This window comes from Ooceraea biroi, chromosome 2, assembly GCF_003672135.1.
Source record: "Ooceraea biroi isolate clonal line C1 chromosome 2, Obir_v5.4, whole genome shotgun sequence".
NCBI lineage: Eukaryota > Metazoa > Arthropoda > Insecta > Hymenoptera > Formicidae > Ooceraea > Ooceraea biroi.
In genome coordinates, this window is record NC_039507.1 from 10,719,575 (window position 1) to 10,741,500 (window position 21,926).

Sequence of the window (21,926 nt, forward strand, 5' to 3'; positions counted from 1 at the left end):
CATATATTCGACTTGTTAGTTTTCATGACAAATTAGCGTACTAGTTGTTTCCGACACGCGGATCTCCTCAATTCAATCCAATTATAGGCTAGTATAGAGAAAGGGTCATTATCTCCTCATAATATCAAGTTCCTGTATTTCGCCTCCCACATATACGAGTATTAAATGTATCCTACGCATCTCATGCCACCTACGTCTCGCACAAGTATAAGCCTCCATTTTTAATACAAACTTCTCTCTCCCTTTCAACAGACAGATACTAAAATATCCTACTTTTATATGAATCAAAAGCCTATGTATTAGGATTTACGGAAAAAAATCAAGTAAAATAATTTTTCGTGAAAGATTATCACAATATGTTTAAGCAATGTGCGCTCGATAGTCGCAGTTCTAATATTCTTAACACAAATATTTTTCAAACACAGATCCCTCACGTACCCTGGCGGAACGTGAGGTTTGCACCATATCCACCCACGTGTCGCACCACATATTTCCCGAGTGTGCCTGAGCCACCGAGTCTGCCAAGATACCCCCAAAGCGCCTGAAATCCAGTTGCTGTGAGATTTAGCGTCCGTCGCCGGAACGATACTGTGTTTCTCTCGGAACGTGGAAAATGCTGAGTAATAAGACATTTCTTCAAAATGCACTCATCTTTATTGTTCGTTTAATGAGTATGAGGAACAATGTAATACCCTTTTTTTAATATAATAATACACATCTTTACGTATTACGTATCAAGAAATGATCAGTTTAGATCATAAAGAAAAATTTATCTAAATAATAATACTATATATCGCATTACTTCTTTTTAAATATTTTTCTTTGTTACATTAAACATAAAAAATCTTTGAACCGTGAGATTCAACATTCTTGATACATAATAAAGTTTGGCAGTGGTAACATCCACAATTAATCGGACGTGCAGTGCGAATCCATACCGTGCAACACAGGCGTACTTGTATACACAAACTGTGATCAGTTGTGTTTGTAATTCGAGCGGCCAAGATACGTAGCTTAACATCCCCTTACGTGATGACTCCCACAAAAGCATCTTTCTAGCGTGTTTTCCAATGCCATAAATTGAGATTGGCTCGTAGCTCTTTGGATATAAAATCTTTTCCATCTTCGTCAGCAAGTTTTTTTTATCGCAAACTTTGAGAGATTTTATTCGCAGAAGCTTTCGGATTTTATTGCCCAAGATAGCAAGCAATGCAATTCGTTAGTTGCACTAAGATGTTTAGGATTCATCATTTGGACTCATCATTAAGTTCTTTAGAAACTTGATAAGCGATTTTCATAAAGCATGAATCCATAAATCTGATGTAACGTGTATAAAAACATATATGTATATAAATATAAAATGATACGATTCCCAGAAATTATTAATTAATATAATTAATTACTCACTCAATCTCAAGAAACTGAAAATAACGCGCAGTTACTTCCACTTCTATGAATTTATGTCCACCTTTAATAAGCATAAGTTAATTTTATAATTATCACAGAACTTGATCGGCAAGACCGATACACGTCGCGTGCGATATGTTCTCACGTCTGTTTTAACAGGTTTGGTTTAGTGGGTTCTAGACGTATACAGAGAAGAGGATAATCCGCGACCTATCTCGGCTTTTTCCCTCCATCGTTTCTGCTCACGCCAAGATTCTATTCTCTTGCACGTGCCACGGCATGAACTACTTTTCCCCGTCGGCGATCATAGCCCTGATAATTCCAACGATTCCGAAAATCATTTGCTGCGGAAAGTTTTTCGCTGTGGCTGTCAGATATAAACGATGATAGGACATGAAGCAATTTCATGAGGAAATATATAGATAATAAAAAAAGTAAATGGAAGATTATATGTAATTGTCGGTCAAGTAACTAACGAGAGAACGAGATGTCGTGAATTCTTGATGCGACATAACTGCCGCGATGAGAGGTGAATTTTTAAGAGTAAAATATAACGGAAGAACACGTATCTCGGATATAATAAAAGTTGTGTGGCTTTACATGAAAACGTGTGTTGGATACACTCCTAAGTACACTGTCACGCTGATGCACACATATGCGCGTTTATCGCTTTCTGATCTATAACCGGCAACTTGGGAAAAGTTTGAAATAACACCAGTAATAGCGTTACTGAAAGTTTCTTCGCAAAGTTTCATTAAAGAACAAACATCTGTAAGCGGAAAAATGAACCTTGCTCACAGACAGCGATCTATTCGTGAATTCCCGACAGCATCTTTCTATGCAAATTCGCTGCGTATAATTTAGGCTCGGGATGTCGCGAACAGATCTGAACATCGTCGCGAGGCACACTGGAGCAATTAGCAATTAGCGAACTCCCTTTAATTGCCTCCGATGCACCTCTGAGATCGTGATCTTCCGACGACGAAGAATGGCGTACGTCCGCCTTCCGAGAAATTTCTTAAACGGAAGGATACGGCTGATTAATGTCGCCTAGTGCATTTAAAGGTATTCGTTACCTTTACGATTTATATCAGTCTCACCTTCAAATCGACTTCGCAGAGAGCCTTATCGATTTTCTCGAAGAAGAATCAACTTTAGCCACGCGACTTAATCAAGAAATCCTGACTGATGCGGATTTTTTTCTCCCTTTTTGATCCTCATTATACGGGATTATCACGAATATGTGCACGGTACTCGCGATAGCACAGCCGAGAGAGCCGTGAATAAGATGAGAGATAAAAATTGAATTTAATTAAAAGATGGACTGAGAGAGAAACGAGGCTTTGAGCGATTAACGTTCGCTTCTTTCTCGTCGCGCGTCTAATTCACAATTTCATTAATGGGTTATTTAATATTCAAATGAGTTTGTCTTGACTTTTTAATTAAGCTATGAAAGCATAAACCTGCACCGAGACCATTATTATTCCTTGGCTAACGCAAAGTGGACTTGGCGCTAACAAAAATTTCATTTGAAATTTAATTGATAGTGTACTTATACACGTACTATGAAAAAATTTAAAAGCTACAGTTTAGAACGAATGACACGCAGGTGTATATACATTTCGTTATCTCTTTTTGAAATTTACAATTTTGCCTCACAATTTGCAATTCGCAATTTGCTGGATTTCAGAATGGCAAGTGTCTCAGAACATCTCGGCTGTTTTACGATTTTACAGCCGCGGTGGTACGCGCAATTATATCCGTAATTCCTCTACGATACCTGTGGAACCAATTTCGTAAAACGCTAAAAGTTGAAACACATAAAACATGTGCGACATAAAAGAGAAACGAGTTCTCTTTCGGTTTATAACTCCCGTCGAGGCTAGGAGTTTAAAGTACAAAAAGCATTTTCAAGCATGGCAAGCATCGACACCCGCGCGCGAGGAATAAAATTTTCAGCTAACAACGATTTTACGAACGGTCGTATCCACATCGATACATTAAATATCACTCGTTCGTATCAGAATATCCTGACACGATTGGTTTTTTCACTATTATGTCCTGTTTGATCGTCGATCGTACTGGTCGTAAATGCATCGTGTATCAATTATCACGCGTTGCGCGTTACACATGAAACGTTGGTAATAGAGCCAAGTAACACGTATTATTAGTAAACTCAAAGCAAAGCGGTCAAAATTGCGGACATTAAATAACAGCGATCAACATTTCATCTGGCTTTCATTCGTCATTTTTCCTTTGTCAATTCCAAAGTGATACGATCGCATCGCTCTTCGCATCAAATGTGTCAAATTCCATTTCATTTGTGCAAGCACTTTGCTATTGTTGTGTAATATAATTGTGTAATTAATTTTCTAACTTTAGATTAGTCTTTCATAAAATCATAGCTACATTATATTTTATTTCCTATCTGCAAATATCAGATATTTTCGCTTTTACTCGCTGTAGGAGAGACATTCTTATTGTACTTTCGAAGAAACAGCTTATCGGAGAAACAGATTTTAGTCATGATATGATATCAAAATTGCGATTAAATCTCAATTCAGTCGAGCTCTCTCTCGAACGAGAATACCAATTTTTCTTCCTTCCACGCACATGAACCTTAATTATCTTATAAAAAATAGGAAACTGTAAAACGGAAAAGTAAGGAAAAGAAGGCGAAAGAAGGAAACGAAAAAAAAGAGAGGGGTGACTGGGTCGAGGCTATTCCCAGAGGAACTGCATGAAATATTTCGCGGTGCCACGGGCCTTTTCCTGGATATCCCGTCGTGTTATCGACTTTACCTGACCCCGCTATTCCTGACCTCAACGATATCGCGATCTATATCCTGCTCCTTCTCCGTTTTCATCTCATCCAAGTCCGCAACCGTCCGATCGAAAAAGCCGAGATAGCAGTCGTGACGTGACGTGATGCTCGAGTCACTTCCGGTGCCTTTGACCATTGGAAGGATACTCTTTCAAGACGATTGCAAAAGGAGCGGCAGGACAAAAAGTACCCTTTTTTCAGCGAATTGGTCGATCCTTCCCGAACATATATATCAGGATGAATGGTCGATTCTATCGACACCTCAAATTTACTAATCCTGTCGGAAGCAATGGGGTTGACCCATCCATGCCCGCGTGATACTCGTATATTACTCCTTGCGAGCGTGTAAATTGGGCTCATGTCGCGTGGAAACGTGCGAGACCTACTTTCAGACTACTATTCGACCGACCAATCGACCGGGATGTCAAATCTAAATGAATTTGAAAATAGCGTCAATCATTGCTGGGGAAAACACCGATGATGATTTTGAGATGTTTTCGACTTTATCACCTTAGTCTGTTAAACACGGTTTTGTGATAAAGCCGCTTAAGAGACGCTTAATTTCGATTAACGAATTAGCTCTTTTTTTAATATATCTATAAATTGAGAAACGTCATGCATCATTTATAGCAAGACCTATTGAATTATCGGCATCCTCGATCGCAGGCAGAACGAACAGCTGGCTCGGTCGCGCGGCAAACATAGACCGATGGTAAGCCAACACGAATACTTTTGATTTACCAAAGGGAGGAGACTCATGGTCTGTGCAAAGTCCCGGCAGGTGCCCATGAATATGTATCGTACACGTAACTGGAACGGGATTACGGAGTTTCTGTACGGGTATAAATTAAGCCGTGAGATACCTTTGACCTCCATTAACTGACTTTGACCAGGAGAAACAGAGAAAAACAGAGAGAAACAGAGAGAAACAGAGAGGAACGGACAAAAGGTAGAAGAGAGTGCGAGGGTGCGTGCATCGGCTAGCGTCCGTTTGTTTTTCATGTCAACGTGTCGAAAAGGAGTTTGGGCGTCCTGTTACAGGTACAAAGGAAACATGAATCGATCCACAAAATTACCAAACGGCCTATGCAAAAAACACGGAGCTTCGAAAAAATAACGCCATGCATGGAATGCGCGTTCTGTATATTTTTTTATGCTCTTTAATTATATAAAAAGGTCGTACGATCGTGGTTACAGCGATAGTTATATTGGCAAAGTGATATTTATTACGAGAACGGGAACAAGTTAATTGAACTGTGTACAAGGGTTTAGTTGTAGAAAGTGGTATAAAAAATTGTCACGTCACGTTGCACAAAAAAAAGACTTTAGATATGGCGATGGAAAAGAAAGAATCGACATTTTCTCTCTTTCGGTATTTGGATAGTGTGTCGCATACACGCTATTTCGAGAGAAAGTTCAGCAAGTGCAAGCACTGATTATTGGTAAAAAGAAAAAGAAACTTTCCTTGTTTTTTTGTGTGTGTTAATTTACAAAACATATAGATAACAAAACAGGAAAGTAGAATAAGAGCCTATATGCGGAAAACACATTATGTAAAAACTTTTTCACTCATTATGATCGCGATGCTACGTTATTTCTCAAGTATTGACCTTTTCTCCTGGAACACGTACATAAAAGGGGCTAAAAGAGGAGCGTCGGCGGGAAAATATCGGCTGCGCATCTCTCTTACGCGGTAAAATAGTAAAAATGTCTGGAAAGCTGCACGTGACCGCAATAAGAGCGATGGGACCGCCTACGCGACTAAGAGTACGATCAATTTGTATTCCTCGGCGAAAGAAAACTCTACAGCTGTGGACTGTGAGAAAGATACGCGAGGAAGAAGATGTGCTTCCAACTCATTCGTTCATCGGCGAACAAAAGCTTCGACACGATTTCAATTTCGTTGCAAGACGATCTCATTAAGAACAATTACAGCTTTTTTTCGCTAATTTGCGCAATTTTTCGCATGCATTTACATTTCCCGTGCTGCTGTAAAATCCGCAATAACATTCTTACTGTTGAATGATTCGATCGAATCATTATACTCGTGATAACTTTAAGAATGTTGCTGCTGCGGTCAAAGGGACAACGTAGTAGTATCAAAGTGCGTCTTTCTGTCGATCGGATATTGCATCTGCATCGAAGGTTCCACGACGCAAATTCGTCGATTGAAATTCAATCGTTTCTCCACGCTCGTCAACTGCTTGCCGACCGAATGCAACGCGGGTCGATTGAACGGAAACGCTTGTGACAGTGGTCGCAAGACGACACTGGAACGGTAAAAGCGAGATGGAATGGGTCGTGACAAAAAGAAATTGGATTATCATAGCGAGCGACGAATAATTTCAAGTCTCTACGTTGTGCGTAACAACAGACGATCGATACTTGTAAAGTGCAAAGTTCTACTGGCTAAATGTTGTTATCAACGCGTTAATATTTCCCGTAATTAGATCGAAAACGATAGACAGCTGCTTCTACTTGGAGCAAACAAAACTGTCTCTCTACATCGCGTTTTCTCACGTCGCCGGCGCGCAGCTTGTCGCAAAAGATAAATCGTTCGTTCGCGCGCGCAAAAACTTTCCGCCAGTTTCCCAAAGATCCGACCTAGATTCTGCCGGATCTGCAATATTAATGACACGATAGCGCAGCCGACTCTCTAGCTAATTTTAGCCTGTAATTATTCGCAAAATGTAGATTATCATAACAAGTTGAAGATTGAACACTACGATGATATCAAGCCCTTCTTTGATCCGTACATCAAGACAGCAATTACATAAAATGATGTCTGATCTGATTTTATACAGAAGCTATACTTTCGAGATAATCTTAGTAAATTATAGAAGGGGAGGGACAACTGCAAATGGTGAAGAAGGTTGAATTCAAGACGACTTTTCACGCTTCAAAGATGATCGTTGTTCCGACTTGCGCGGAATATTTCAACAAAATCCCAGGAGCGAAAGCGTCCTACCCCCGCCATCCATAGTCGATCTTCCTCCTGTACCATGACCCACTTAATCCGCTCCAGATCAGCTTCCGCTGTGCCTCCAATCCCCGTCGCATTCCATCGACCATACCCTGTATTATGCGGTTTATCGTCTTCGTTCATCCCATTAAATTGGGAAGTTGGAAGAAAAGCGCGTCTTATGTTATAAATATTATGTAGGTACATTAAAGACTGACGCGTGTCACGTGCTTTTTTTATTATTTTCGCGCAACATAATCTCCAATTGTCGAAAACAGCACGAAATGGAATTATACGAGATGCGTGTCGGATTGAAAATTTAAGAAGCAAAAACAATACGGAGAGACAACGGCGAGTAATGGGAGATTCGAAACGAGAGAGGTCGATCGAGATAGTTTGCGAAACGGACTTTATCCGAGACCGCAGCGAGAGGCGATCTTTCTACGAGAATTTTTGTCGTTAAACGAGAGCATCCGAACGGGTTACCTCATTTATTTCTCCGAATAGCCGTTGTTCTCGTACGCGATCGAAATCGCGAGTTGACGCGGTTGAATGCATTGCGGTTGTAGCGCGGCAATCAATGGCGAAAGCAACAAAACCGCGCATCTCGCGAACCTATTCAGGTTTAATCAATAAAGCGTTGCGGTTAATAGGAAATCGACGTCCATTCATACCTACGACCGAACAAATAAAAATGATACATTAGTCACGTATATCAGTGGAAATCAGTTGATAACAATCTTTACTTTGAGCTTAGCGTAAAACAATAATAAAAAGCTGTCAAACATTTAAATGTATATTCTTTTATATCGATGGATTATAGCATTTTTTAAATCAGGATTTAAAAAAATTGCTAACTGAGAAAGCATTATAAAAAGGTATCATATACTAAGACAAATGCTTTTTACATTTTCAGAAGCACTTTTCTTCTTCCCTGCTTCATCGTGAGTTGTGAGAACAAACATAATGTGACTTGTTCAACTCGTCGATCGTTCACACATAATGCAAATGCGATTTTTCCCTCCATTTTTTGAGATTTACGACATCCGAGTTAATTAATTCCTCGATTTGACGAGTCTTTAAAAACCAACCTGCGACTTTCTTCGTACCGAGAATTATACTTTTCCAGCCTAATAATTCTCACGGATATCGGCTTTCATAGGCTCGCACGTACATCCTCGAATGAATCTAAACGATGGCCACGTAAAAAATCATCTAAATAAGAACGACGACGGAGTCGATGTAAGGAATGTGCATAATACATTAGCTTCGATAATCGAATCAGATTCTCTTGAGGATGTTGGATATAAATGCATATTGACTGTCGGTCTCGTGCTTGTTCTTCAGATTCTTATTTCTGTTTTCTGTTTTCATTCCCTCTGCTTCTTTCTCTTTCATGCCCCTTTGATTTCCTTCGTTCTCCATATCCAGCATCAATTTCTGACTTTATGGTACAAATCTCTTCCTACTTCCTTTACTACACCGCCTTCGTTTCTTTCCCTCAAGGCGTGTATTCGAACGGCGCGAACACCTGCCGACGGCGAATTTCAATCCCACAAGATCCGACGGAAAATGGAAGCATCGATGCTATCTAATAAAGGACGGAAAGAGCTTCTCAAGCATTTTCGTCGAGGGGTAAGAAAAAGAGGGTAATGTCGCTGGATGGAAGGCAAGATAGCGGTCGATCACTCGCCCAGCTATCGAGATCAGCCAATCTTTCTGAGACACTTGCTTACTCGTTGTTGAGAAATATGTCAAGTTGGAAGCTTTCTGCTTTTTTGAGAAGATGCACATAAGCAAGAGTTACTAAAAAGATGAAGTCTACCGTAAAAACAAGATACAAACGCAGCAAAAAAACTTTAATTTACAATTTATACATATAAGATAGTCAAGTGCATGTATTAAAAAAAAAGGTTCATGCGATATAAGAATACAAACAGATATTATTACAAATTATCATTATGAATTATTTCAGAAACATTTTTGCAAAGTCATTTTGCGTAAATACATGGCTCAGAGCAATCGATGCTTAGATAATACTGCTGATACTTTCTGTATACTTTGTTCCGGCTGGCAGAGACGTAAATCTCTCCTTAATTGCAAATGTATTGGGTCGTCCGGAAAGTTCGTGCCGATTTTTAATAGATGGTGTTGGAACATGTCTGAATATATCAATGTTATTGAAAACATACGATTTATATACATATGCTTAAAGGTGACATTTCAACGCATCTTTAGGAAAAAAGTTGTTTCAGATAAATTGATTCGTGTCAGTTTTGTATTCTTTTGAAGATGGAAGAAAACAAAGAACATTTTAGACATTTGATGCTTTTCTATTACCGGAAAGGCAAAAATGCCTCACAAGCAACAAATTCGATATGTTCTGTTTACGGAGAAGGCGCTTTAGCTGAAAGAACCGTACGTAAGTGGTTCGCTAAGTTTAGAGCTGGTGATTTTAACCTTAAAGACCAAGAACGCTCGGGCAGACCCTCTACTACTGATGATGACCAAATCAAGACACTGATCGAGAATAACCCGTGCTACACGACACGTGAATTAGCAGAGATACTGAAAATATCGAAAACCACTGTCCACGATCATGTAGTGAAGCTTGGTTACGTAAGTCGCTATGATGTATGGGTTCCGCATAATTTAGCCGAAAAAAATTTAATGGATCGCATTTCCATCTGCGACTCGCTGTACAAACGCAACGAAAACGTACCATGTTTGAAGCAATTAGTGACGGGTGACGAAAAATGGATCATTTACAACAATGTAGAACGAAAAAGATCCTGGGGTAAGCGAAATGAACCAGCATTAACCACTCCGAAAGCTGGCCTTCATCCAAAAAAAGTCATGCTCTGTGTCTGGTGGGATTGGAAAGGAATCCTATATTATGAGCTCCTACCACACAACCAAACGATAAATGCAGATAAGTACTGCTCGCAACTGGACGAATTAAAGACAGCGATTCAGGAAAAACGTCCAGAATTAGCTAATAGGAAGGGCGTCGTGTTCCATCAGGACAATGCCAGACCTCATGTTTCTTTGACTACCCGACAAAAATTGTTGGAGTTTGGCTGGGATGTGCTACCTCACCCATCATATTCACCAGACATTGCACCTTCAGACTTTCACTTATTTAGGTCTTTGCAAAATTCTCTTAGCGGCAAGAACTTCAACTCTTTGATCGACATAAAAAACCACCTTGAGGAGTTTTTCGCCGAGAAACCTAAGAAGTTCTGGGAGAATGAAATCTTCCAGTTGCGTGAAAGATGGACAAAGGTTGTGAAACAAAACGGTGCATACATAAGTCAATAAATATTTATCGACATAAAAAAATGTTGCCTTTGAATTTTCTTTCAAAATCGGCACGAACTTTCCGGACGACCCAATAGATGAAGAGAGAATCTGAATTCCCGAAAAAGAGACTCAGCGAAGGAAAAAGGGAAATGGGTAAGACGGGAGAAGTTTGCGGCTCGCGCTCACTCGCTCACTGACTGACCCGTCTCTGCTTTTGTCGACTACCACGACGACCAAGTTCTTTATGCTTTATGCTTACGTGGCGGGGATTACTTGAGAAAAGTGTCAAAGGCGATATAGATACCGAGGAGAAGCGGACCTCGCGAATTTCCCCAGTTTTATCCACTTGGAGAAAAAGGGAGCAAAGGGAAAAAGGGGAAACAAGCGGCCTTTCTCGCCGTGGATCATCTTCCACTCCTATTTGCCGACATACGATTTTCCGGCCGTTGCCGGGACGAAGAATTCATGCGCCCATGCACAAGGTGCGCATTGACTGGCTGAGATATTCCCTTTGAACCACGAATACGGAGAATACGCAAAGCTCATGAAAAGAATTCGAAATTGGGATGTTGACTGTATCACTGAAAAGATCTCTCTTTCTTAGAATTTCTAATTAAATACTAAAGACTGTAAGTAGAGTATAATGTGAACCATCATTTCTATTTTCTTGATTCATCCCTTAGCCTTGACACTTGTTGCCTCCTACTAGGCGGCTCTCCGCATTTTTTTTTCCGACCGCGTTGTACGAATTTGTTCGTTTGACGAACAAAAAAGAGGAACTAAGGGATTTCGAGAGGCTGATCTTTCGGTTGGGCAGCTCGCATTACCTCGAATTAGCTGCCGGCCAACTGTTGCTGATTCGACGTCCTCGCCCTGCGAGCTAGCTCCTCCAATTAAGCCCTACCCCTCGTCGACCTCGTAGTCGACACCAGCCCCGGAAACTCCTGGGAAATAATCGAGGGAAGCACCCGGGAAAATCGGACGTAGGAGGAGCGACAGGAAGAGAGAAAAAGAGAGAGAGATGGAAAGGATAGAGATAGAGAAAGAGAAAGCGGATATGCGGAAGGTCGGAGGTCGTGGATTCAGAAGGTCGAGCATGTAAATCCCACGCCGTAACTCCCCCTCCCGCACTGCTTTCTACACGGTCCATTCTAATCGCGAGAGTATAAAAAGCGACAAATGCTGGCAAACGAGTATTAACGAGTATTAACGAGCGATCGGACATTATCGACAACTGTCAATGACTCATTTTTAACGAGTGGTTTTATTACTGATAATAAATGATCGACAGTCCCATCTCTACTTGATCCGAATTTTTATTTTCGAGTCTCGACACGACACTTGAAAATTTTCGGCTACGCCGAAAGGTCGCGTGGCAGACGGGCTTGACAGTTAACGTAGGTGTCATCACGTCCAAAGCGATATTGGAGATAGCGGTTACAGATTACAGAGCAGTACGTATTAGATCGCGTGGGTGACGGCCTTGACTGAAGCGACTGAAGGGGATGACTGGTTAAACGATCAGTCAGTCTGCCGTGACTTGCCTGTAAAAACGAATTAAGATACATACATCACGCTCTTCGACTTGCACAAAGAAAATCAGTTTCTCGCGAATAAATTAAAACGAATTTATCGTATCTCACTCTTACGCTCTCATAAATGTCACATACACACACCTGCTTTTATAATCGCAAAAATAATTCTCTTCAAAATTCCCTTGTTTTTCATGCAATGAACGCAAAATTTCCGAATGCTTCAATCTGCATGCGGATAAATTCGTCATTCAATCTGATACACGAAACCGTTCGCAATTCAACCAGAGTATGTGCACTTTATGTAAATCGATACGCAAACTTTCGCTCATCCTTTCTTTCGGATATTCGCAAATGGGAAAACTCTTCCGCTCGATTCCACGACATCGCACTTTTTGTCTTTCGCAGGTTCGCGATTCTTGCGCACATTGGATTTTTCCTTTTTTCGTTTGCTACTTAATCCCTTGATATCTTCCTTAGCAAATACGAGCGTATACCAAGCCTCTTCCGGTATTTTATTCGTGATGTACGTAATAATGAAGAGAAAGGCAAATATTCGTTATTTTCACGTTGTCGCGTGGAAAGAGACACAAATGTAATCCACTGTGACGAAATAAAAAGAGTTGGCGTTACATAAATTATCACATAAAATTTTTATATCAAATAACGATATTGATAAGGGACATGAAACAAGCCGATTATTAGGAGATGCGAAATGTCACATTCACAATTGAATGTTCCAGGTGGTTTTGATTACTGTCTCGGTCTCTTATATTATTGACGTTAATATCAACATTAAGTTCAAGATGCTCCACGTATCGATTATTTAAATGTTGCGAAACGAATACCCTAACGCAGCAAGGTATCCAATTATGTAAATGACCGTAGGAGAAATGTTTCGATCGATATTACAAGCGTTATTATCACGAATGGGAGGAAAATCAGCACGAGATTCGACAACCGACTAACCAATATTATTATCGCGAAACGGCGTCGCAACCAACCATATCATGATACATCACGCGAACAAGCTGGCGAAACATTTCTCGAATGTTGCCACGAAGATATATATATATATATATATATATATATATATATCTCTTCGCAGTAACTCACTGAAAAATGGTCCAATTGCAAAAAACAAAAAACCATTGTATTTGTCTCATTGTCAGCTACAACTTTTACTTCGAGAGAAAAATCGTCTTCCGTTTAAAAAAATGGCCACCATGATGAAATCTCTAAAGTGGCGCCATCTACAATTAAATTGATAATATCATCATCTTGCCCCCTCGAAGCCATACAACTTTTGTCTGAAACATTTTGTTCTCAAATTAAAAACAAATAAGTTTTTAGGGGTGGTACATTAAAATGACTCACCCTGTGTGTGTGTGTGTGTGTACACACACACACACACACACACACACACACACAACATCGTAAGAGAAACGGAACCGAGATTGTATACTATTTTTATCGAGACAGCTCGACAGTTTTCGTTCGTATCTCGCCCATCGTATTGACGGCCGACACAAGACAGAAAATGAGAGAAATGGCGAGCGTAAGTATTCGAAGACATAAACCCGATATACTTACAAGAGAAAGGCCACAAGATATAAAATGATACAATGAAAATTTATTTCTCGCTAAATAAAAAAATCAATTCCGTCTATGTACTGATAGAAACTGTAGCTATTATCTTTTCAGCAAGAAAGAGAGAGAGACATAATTCAAAGGAAATAAAATATAAACGTTTTTCTTACTCGTCTCGCCGTTATTCGCCGGCAGCTTAGGATCAACGCACGATATCTCCCTCTCGGGTGATTTCACGAGGTCGTTTATGCTTTTCTCAACGCGAACGTACGTCCTGTAAGGCTGTGATAACCGCCGAAGAGATGATTCTATCACGAACGAACCTTCTCGTCGGTCCAGAGAAATCTTTTTTGAGAGAAAGAAAGAGATAGAAAAAGGGAGACGATCAGTGAGATAGGTTCATGCGACGACGCTAAGTAATCTCGCGAGTCCCTCCGTCTGATTATATTTTCTTCCATCAACCCTAAATTGCAGTCGCGCGAGATTGCCAAGCTACATCGTTCTGTTTTTTCATTTTCCAAAATTACAAACACGTGTTTGCGATTTATTGATACAATAAATTCGCTGATCCTCACTAATAAATCTCATTTCTGCGAATTCGTATTGTCACAATGCGCGGTAACCAAACTTTTCAATGGTTTCACGTAAAATGATCAATTATGGTAAAAATTGAATCACGCGCGTCAGACGGATCGCAGCTGATACATTTCATATGTATTTTTAGCTTCTTCATATCATTACTCCGTCTGGCCATCCATCCTCCCACGACCGAATTGCGTAGGATCGTGAAGCACACATCGATAACAGCATTTCAACCATCCTGGCGATGACGCGAGCAGAACCTTCGCATGTGCCACGTAACATTATGCCGAACTTGCAGCGCCGTTCCAACGAGGAGGACGACCTAATTGCTCGCGAAAGTAAACTTCGTTCACGTCGCGCGCAAATTAGCTCGACGACGAGCGGCTCGCTGCTCGACGTTCGTTACAATCTTGTCTGAATTTTGCGGCCACGAGATGCGGTACAGTTATTGTCGTTGCAAATGCGCATCTGCAGATATACTGCACATTCGCAGATGGTGTTTCCATTTACATCATGAATTGTGTCCACATCGCGGGAAATTGTATTATGTCAATTGATAAACTTGACAACGAAAAATTCACAAGTCCTAGAAATTAGAGCAGTGCAAATTTATCAAACTTATACGTGTATAAATCAAATGAATCAAATGGAAAAGAGTTTAAAAAGTTTAAGAAAAATATAAGGCATTGTTTTATAGTTTATTAGTTAATAATAAATTACATGGAGATCGAGAACATTCTTTATTGCTGTGTTTCTGCAATAGAGGCTCAAATAATAGAAACAAGGCAACTATTGGGTTGGCCAAAATCGAGCTTACTAATGTATCCAAGTCGTTTTAAATGGTTTTCAACACTCGATTTCGATACGTTAAGATTCTCAGCAATCTCTCGTGTCGTTAAACGCCGATTGGAATCGATCAGTGTCTTTATTTTGTCATCATCAATTTCGATTGGCCTTCCTGAGCGTAGTGCATCTTTCACATTAAAATCTGCAGATCGAAATTTAGTAAACCAATTTTGACACTGCCGCAGTTTTAAAGCATCTTCGCCATATACATCAGATAACTTTTTATGAGCTTGCACAGCGTTTTTCCCTTTTCGGAAATGATAAAACAAAATATGACGAAAATGTTCTTTTTGATTTTCCATTTTGAAATCGACGACAAACAATTGTTAACGAAATCGTGTAGTTTCTTTTTGTAAAACAAGCTTGAACTGTGAGTTGTTAACCTACATAATGAATTTGCGGTTTAGAATGAAGTTAGTTACATTTCAAGACATGTATGTCCATCTATTGGAAAAAAACGCAATTACTTTTTGGCCAATCCAATATTACATACATCTCATAATACATCGCATAATTTGATTTTGTTTTTGTTGTCAATCGCGAGAGATGATCAGTTCTGACTGGGGGCGGATACTGATAGCAAAAGTCAATTTCTTATTGGAAACGGCAGTGAAAAAAAGCCCTATCAATTAAGTTACCGTAAGCATTTCTGACTGTTAATCAAATGAACGGATAATTGATTCATCGACACCGGAAATCAAACATAAGAAAGAGAGAGGAAAAGAGTGTGTGTGAAAATCTCTTGTTTGCAGCAAAAATAACTGAAAAAGAGAAATATATCTCCCTATTTCTCGCAATCCAAATATATTTTACTGCCCCATGGCCATATAAATGGCCACCTATCATGGGATCAGCGAAACGCTTTTACTGAGGAACACGCTCTCGGTTTATGGCGTATTCGAATTTAGACGTATCGATTTGCTCGTTACCGTGACAGCTGCTGACAAATCTATATCGGAGTTTATACGATATTCTTCTGCAACTTTTACTGTACTTTCGTGAAATGATCGTGGAACATTATTATAGATAAATTGTATTCGTTATATAATTTTACATAAACTTTCTTCAAGAAAAGTATATAAAATTCTATTTCATTCTCATGTACATTTTTCCTCTCTAACGACAATAAAGATGATTTATTCAAGATCAAAATATACGATAGAGAGAACCCGAATTTTATTGTTTTTTCTTGAAGAGTTAAAGATGACTATGCCGCGCAAAAAGCTCCCATCGAAAGCAAAATTCCAGAAGAGAATTTTCATCCATTTCAGCGAAAGCGACATTTATCAGAGAATAAAATTTTCGCGTGAAGCGTCGTGATGTATGCGGCATATAGGCCCGTGCGCGATGCAAAAACGATAAAAAATTACAATGTCGCAACCATGTGACGCGTTGCTACACGATAAAACACTTTTCGCTAACGCTCTACACTTTCGCCTTGGAAACTTCATTTCTCATGCTCGAGAAAAGTCTACGCGCAGTTACAAAAACAAATAATAATAAACTGGTTTTAGCACACACACATGCCCGTGCAAATGGCATATAATATAAAATTATTCGATAATTTCATGTGACGAAATATATGTATATAACAAGACAAACTGACATCATTTACGTCAAAACTAAAATTTTATTTCACAGCTCTCCAGATGATTCTGTGTGATCACGTCATCCTAGAATCGACCTGATAGTGTCAAGCATGAATTATTCCCCGTCTGAGCTTGGCACGATGATTTGTCGCATACGTTACGACTGTCATGCCTGCCATGTGCCACGTTGACAGACAACGAGAATTAACGGAATATATCAACACAAATGTTTGTCGCATAATGATAACTTATTTCAACGTGTTAATGCTAAAATCTAGTTATAAGTGAAATATATATAAGATATCCATTTCTACGTCAATTTTAACAATCGTTCATCTTACTTCGTGCTCTAGGGATCCGTTGGATATGATAATAAGGCACGATACGTCGTATCAATTCTATGAAGATATCTTTATAGAAATATTTTCTATAAAGTACTTTGGCAGTAAAGAATTTTATCTCGTCTCCTTTGCGGTAGTTTGATTTTCCAGGAGTAAATCGAAAAGTACGAGTAGTATAAAAGGATACGTAAGGGTAGCTAGGCCTTTGCTATCCATCAATGTCAACCTGTTGCAAGTTACGCGTTATCCCTAACCGACTAAGCCCACTTTACTCGGAGAAAAGTCGGTTGGCGGATTTAATCGGTTTAGTTCAATGTCAAACGGGAAATGAGGGTTAAATAAGCGCATCTGGCGATAAATACACCGCAAGAACATGGACTGACCGCTTGAGAAACTGCATAAAACCACTCTCTGTCGTGCTTGCCCATGAAATCATCTATACAGATAATTTCTTTTTAGATTATACGTACAACTAGGGTAAATTCCGCTCAATTCTGCTAAATTAAATCCATTTAACCTGACTTGAGTGAAACTTTATGTAAAATTAATACGTGTGCGCAGTTTTCTTTAATATGCAATTTTTGGTAATTGATACGCATCTGCGATCGACGGATACGTTTACGAGGAAAATATTGAAAACAAGCATGAGGATAAAACATTCCATAGAAACATTTCCAGCAGTTCCCGCGTCAAGAATCGTCCATCTAAACAGGCCTCAGCGTAAAGGTCCGTTTTTGTCGATTTAGAAACGCTTTCATCCGTTGTTGCTGATACACGGCAGCTGGCGGAAGATCGGATCGATGAGCGGCGTCGAGTGCCGCCTCTCCATCGCTCTGACTGTTCGCGCTATTTTTAGCGCAAGACTATTCTCGTGATACTATTTAGCAGCGTCGGCAGGTGATGCACGTCTATACCGATGCTGTAACAGCATCGTACACGGAGTTACGTTCGAGATTCCTTTTTTATATTTACATAATCGCAACGTTTAACCAGACGCGCTCGGGACGATGGCTCCTTGCACGTTGCAAAGACGGTTCATTATTTATTCACCTGCAGAGCGATAATCACGTGGAAACGATTTAATCTGTGTTCGGGTTTCATTCGACTATACATTAATATCGCATTAATGTTTGAAAATTATCATTTGAAAAGATTGTTCGTCGCTGGAAACAACGCGCGATATTACGCGTTATGTATTTAACGAATATCGTTGTTAGTATGCGGAAATATGTGGCGGCGATTCGAATGTATGAATAATTGCTGCACGTTATAGGGGAAGTTCCGGCTCGCGAACGGGAGAGCGCGGAGAGAACAACGATGACGATTGTTTCGCGGCCTCGAGCGCGTAAGTGACGTGGGAACGATCGATTATCGAACCATGCGCCACGACAAATGCGTAACACCGATCCCGGGGGGTGTCCCGACATCGTCATTATCGTCCGTAATCTGCGCCTCCAATGAGGCATTCGACACAGTTTCTAAATACGTTTAACCCGTTTCTGCTACTGGATCGCCACGAGCGAGCGACGTGCACGAGGCTCGATTACTTCATCTCGTTCACGTACACATTCGTAATGCTACTATGCACCAGTTACGATGCTGTTTCTACCAGACGTCTTCCTCGCGAATATTAGCTCATTAACTAAATAATCCGGGTCGCGTCTAGGTGACAATGAAATTCAATATAGCGATGTTTTGGAGAATCTTAGTTTTTGTTTTTTAAAAAGGTTGCCTATATACTTAATTCTCCTGCTATAAAATGAATATACAAGCTATATGTTGCGCTGTCAAAAGTACGTGTTTAGTTTGATTCAGACTCGGAACCATGTAGACTCGAACTCAGATTATTTACTTAATGACCTAGAATGTTCAGTCTCATCAATTTTATCTAGATCTGTGTGACAATAACGAAATTATCATTTTCAGCGAGACTAATGTATTCTTACATGTTCGCACTTCTCTGTCGCTGTCTCATCATGGTTTCGTTCGTGCAAAAGAAAAAAAAAAGAGAGAGAGAGAAAGACTGCAATAAACGTAAGTGTGCACGAAGGCACGAGCGCGTTTACACACACGTAGTGCAGACGGAGAAACCTCTTTGACGTATCTAGGGCTTAGCCGCCTCTCGCTGTCAAAACTTTTCAGCCAGGCAGAAGAGCGAAGCTGAAAGAGCGACAGATAGCTATGGAAATACCTGCTTCAACAATAGACCGATACGGCGTGCGAACGTACGGTTGACAAAGTCGCGGGGTAAGATTACGCGTAGCGCATTGAACGATCGCAGATTAGATTACCGCGGAATTTTGATGTGCAAAGTTCTACTATTGATAGGAACGGGCGGACATTGTTCTCAAACGGGATATCGATTTAATCCTTTAATTCGCGGAAGTATTGTTAATGATTAACGATCCACGGCAGGCGTTAGCGCTCGATTCACTTATAAACAAAGGATTTAGAAACCACAACTGCCGGCAACACGCGCGCACTAATTCGCCCTGGACGAAGGTGCAAGGGATGACAAGCCAATCCCGGCTGGCTAGCGGATACAATGGCAACCAGGGCAAGGACGATTACCACCAGTGTCTCCCACTCACCCTCTTGTGCGCATCCGGCCACGCCACCATCATCCCTCCTTTTTATCTCTCTTCGCTAGCAGCCACTTTTCAAACTTAATCGGTCTTTCGCATCGCATTTCCTCGCTATTGAATTTGGCGGCTTTTCGCGCTTGTCGCAGCCTCGAGTATTTTCGCGCAAGACTACCCTGGTTGTTTCTCGCAATCAGCGTAATCGTACGGAATGCCTTTCGGAGAAATTATTTCGCTCGAGTCTATTCGACGAAGTTTTCATCAATTTTTCCATTCAGGAAAAAATTTATTATTTTGCAGTCGCGCAAAATTTTACGAGAGAGAGATTTCCCGACTCGTACTTAAGGGGGTATTCTAGTGTAGCATGTCAGAAAAATCGAATTTTTTTTTTGGGCATATTTTGCAAGTATATGGTATGGAAAATATGTCTGCGAGAAGATTTAGCCCGATTCGCAAAATTAACAAAGTAATAGCACCTAATAGAAAATAACCTCTGGCGCGCGCTCGGCGGTTGGACCGCGCGGCACACAACAGAGCATTTTGTTAGTATTTTAGGTAGGGTCGGAAGATCGTTATTCTTTGAAGGTCGTACATTTGAATTGGAGCCTTTGTATAGTACAGGTTATATAGTACAATGAATCTCTAAATTCATTGATTTGGACTTTTGCTCCAAAACATCTCCATGCTGGCGTGAAAGTTGTTGAAATAGCAACATTCCTGGCAGTTATAATTTTCAATAAAGGATTTATGCCAATTTTCAAACTTATGAACGTGATGGGAGTTAGTATTGGTCAGCAAGCGGTGATGTACGCAAACTCCCGGAACGAAGCTCGTATCACCCGCTCGGAGCGGCGCTCCACTAACTTCTCTCGAGATCAGAGAATGAATCGCAGGGAAGAGAGATCAGCTCTGCAGGACTTCTACGAACAAGAGGAATGTCCCCTGTATGGCCCTGGACTAGCCGATTGATCGTAAGTAACATTATCTCTATGTAATCAGTATGAAAAACTTTAAACGTGTTTTTCTCGAAACCATGTTTTTCAAATTGGTTCCCATGATATCTCAAAAACCAGTTAATCAATTGACTCAGGCTTTTGCACACATCTTCAGTATATGTGTGGCTATAGCCCCTACCACAATAAAGTCGAAATATTGTTTTTTGGAATTTCTACAGCCCTTCAATGGTGAAAAAAATGGCACAAATCGAAACTTAATTTTCTCAATGAAGTCATGTTTTAAATTTTCAACATTTTTTTTTCATTCTGGTACCTGCTATAGCCACACTCATACTAATTAAGAATCTCTTTGGTTTTTTTGTTTCAGATGAGCAGAACAGCTGAAATCATGGGAACCATGGACCAACTTTTTTTTTTCATGTTCTTATTTAATATCATGTGCAGCGCTTATTTATAGTTATTGTCTAATACACAAATTTGGAAACATACACCAAATATGTATGAATAAGCAAGGAAAACCCTGCCTCAAAAAACCTTATACTTTTTAAAAAAATTCACCAAAATAGCATACAAGTTCCGCTTTTACACTAGAATACCCCCTTAAGTTACCAATTACGCTAATCGTACCTCGATGTTTGAGGAAAAGAATTAACGGAAATTCCGGATAAATCTTAGATTTGTCCACGTGCAAAGTTGAATACAACAATATATTTGAATACCTACAACAATATATATGGCGCGACGGATTCCGTCGCTTGTCACCTTCAATAACAAAATATCATTTTGGAGTATCGGATTTCGGCGCAATGTGTTCGGTAAAAGCTTTTTGGCAAGTAATGCACACGTTTGGTCGAATGAAATATTCAAGAACGACATTTCAGGATGAGCGGGACGTAGGTGCTCTGAGAAACGAACGATGGCAACCAATCGGCTTGAAAGCGCGTCAGTGTCGAGTAAACCGACTTCAAAATGTGGATAAGTTCCTGAATTATGTACAATGAGCAAATTTGAATTTAACTCTCAGCAAGCCTCTGTCGTAAGGAGTTCGCGCAGGTTCAGCGGTTAACCGAGAACAAAACGTTGATTCACTTACGATCGATCGATCGGATCTTTGCTTTCCTACGATCAATATCCGACAAGTTCACATTTACGAAATGATCGTCGAGTATAAATAACGATGTTTGATGTCACGCTGCTGACAATAGGTGCAATTCTTATTTATTTTCGATGTGACGGATAAAAAAAAACTTACGACTATTTTATACCAATTGTCCTATTTTTATTTATGTGATTACATTAATGAGATCGTGGACATACCGGAATGTATCAGTTTGAATCTCCAACTTTTAATAAATAATCATATGAGCAAATAGATGCATCGGCGTTAATGCATACCGCGCTAATATTTGAAC

At 40.0% G+C, this 21,926-nt stretch overlaps 1 protein-coding gene across 4 annotated transcripts in view; it reads right to left on the bottom strand.

Annotated features, from left to right (window-relative positions):
- The window catches only part of LOC105279170 (syntaxin-1A), a 53,391-nt gene that overhangs the window by 19,239 nt on the left and 12,226 nt on the right, over window positions 1-21,926 (bottom strand). The window lies entirely within an intron of this gene.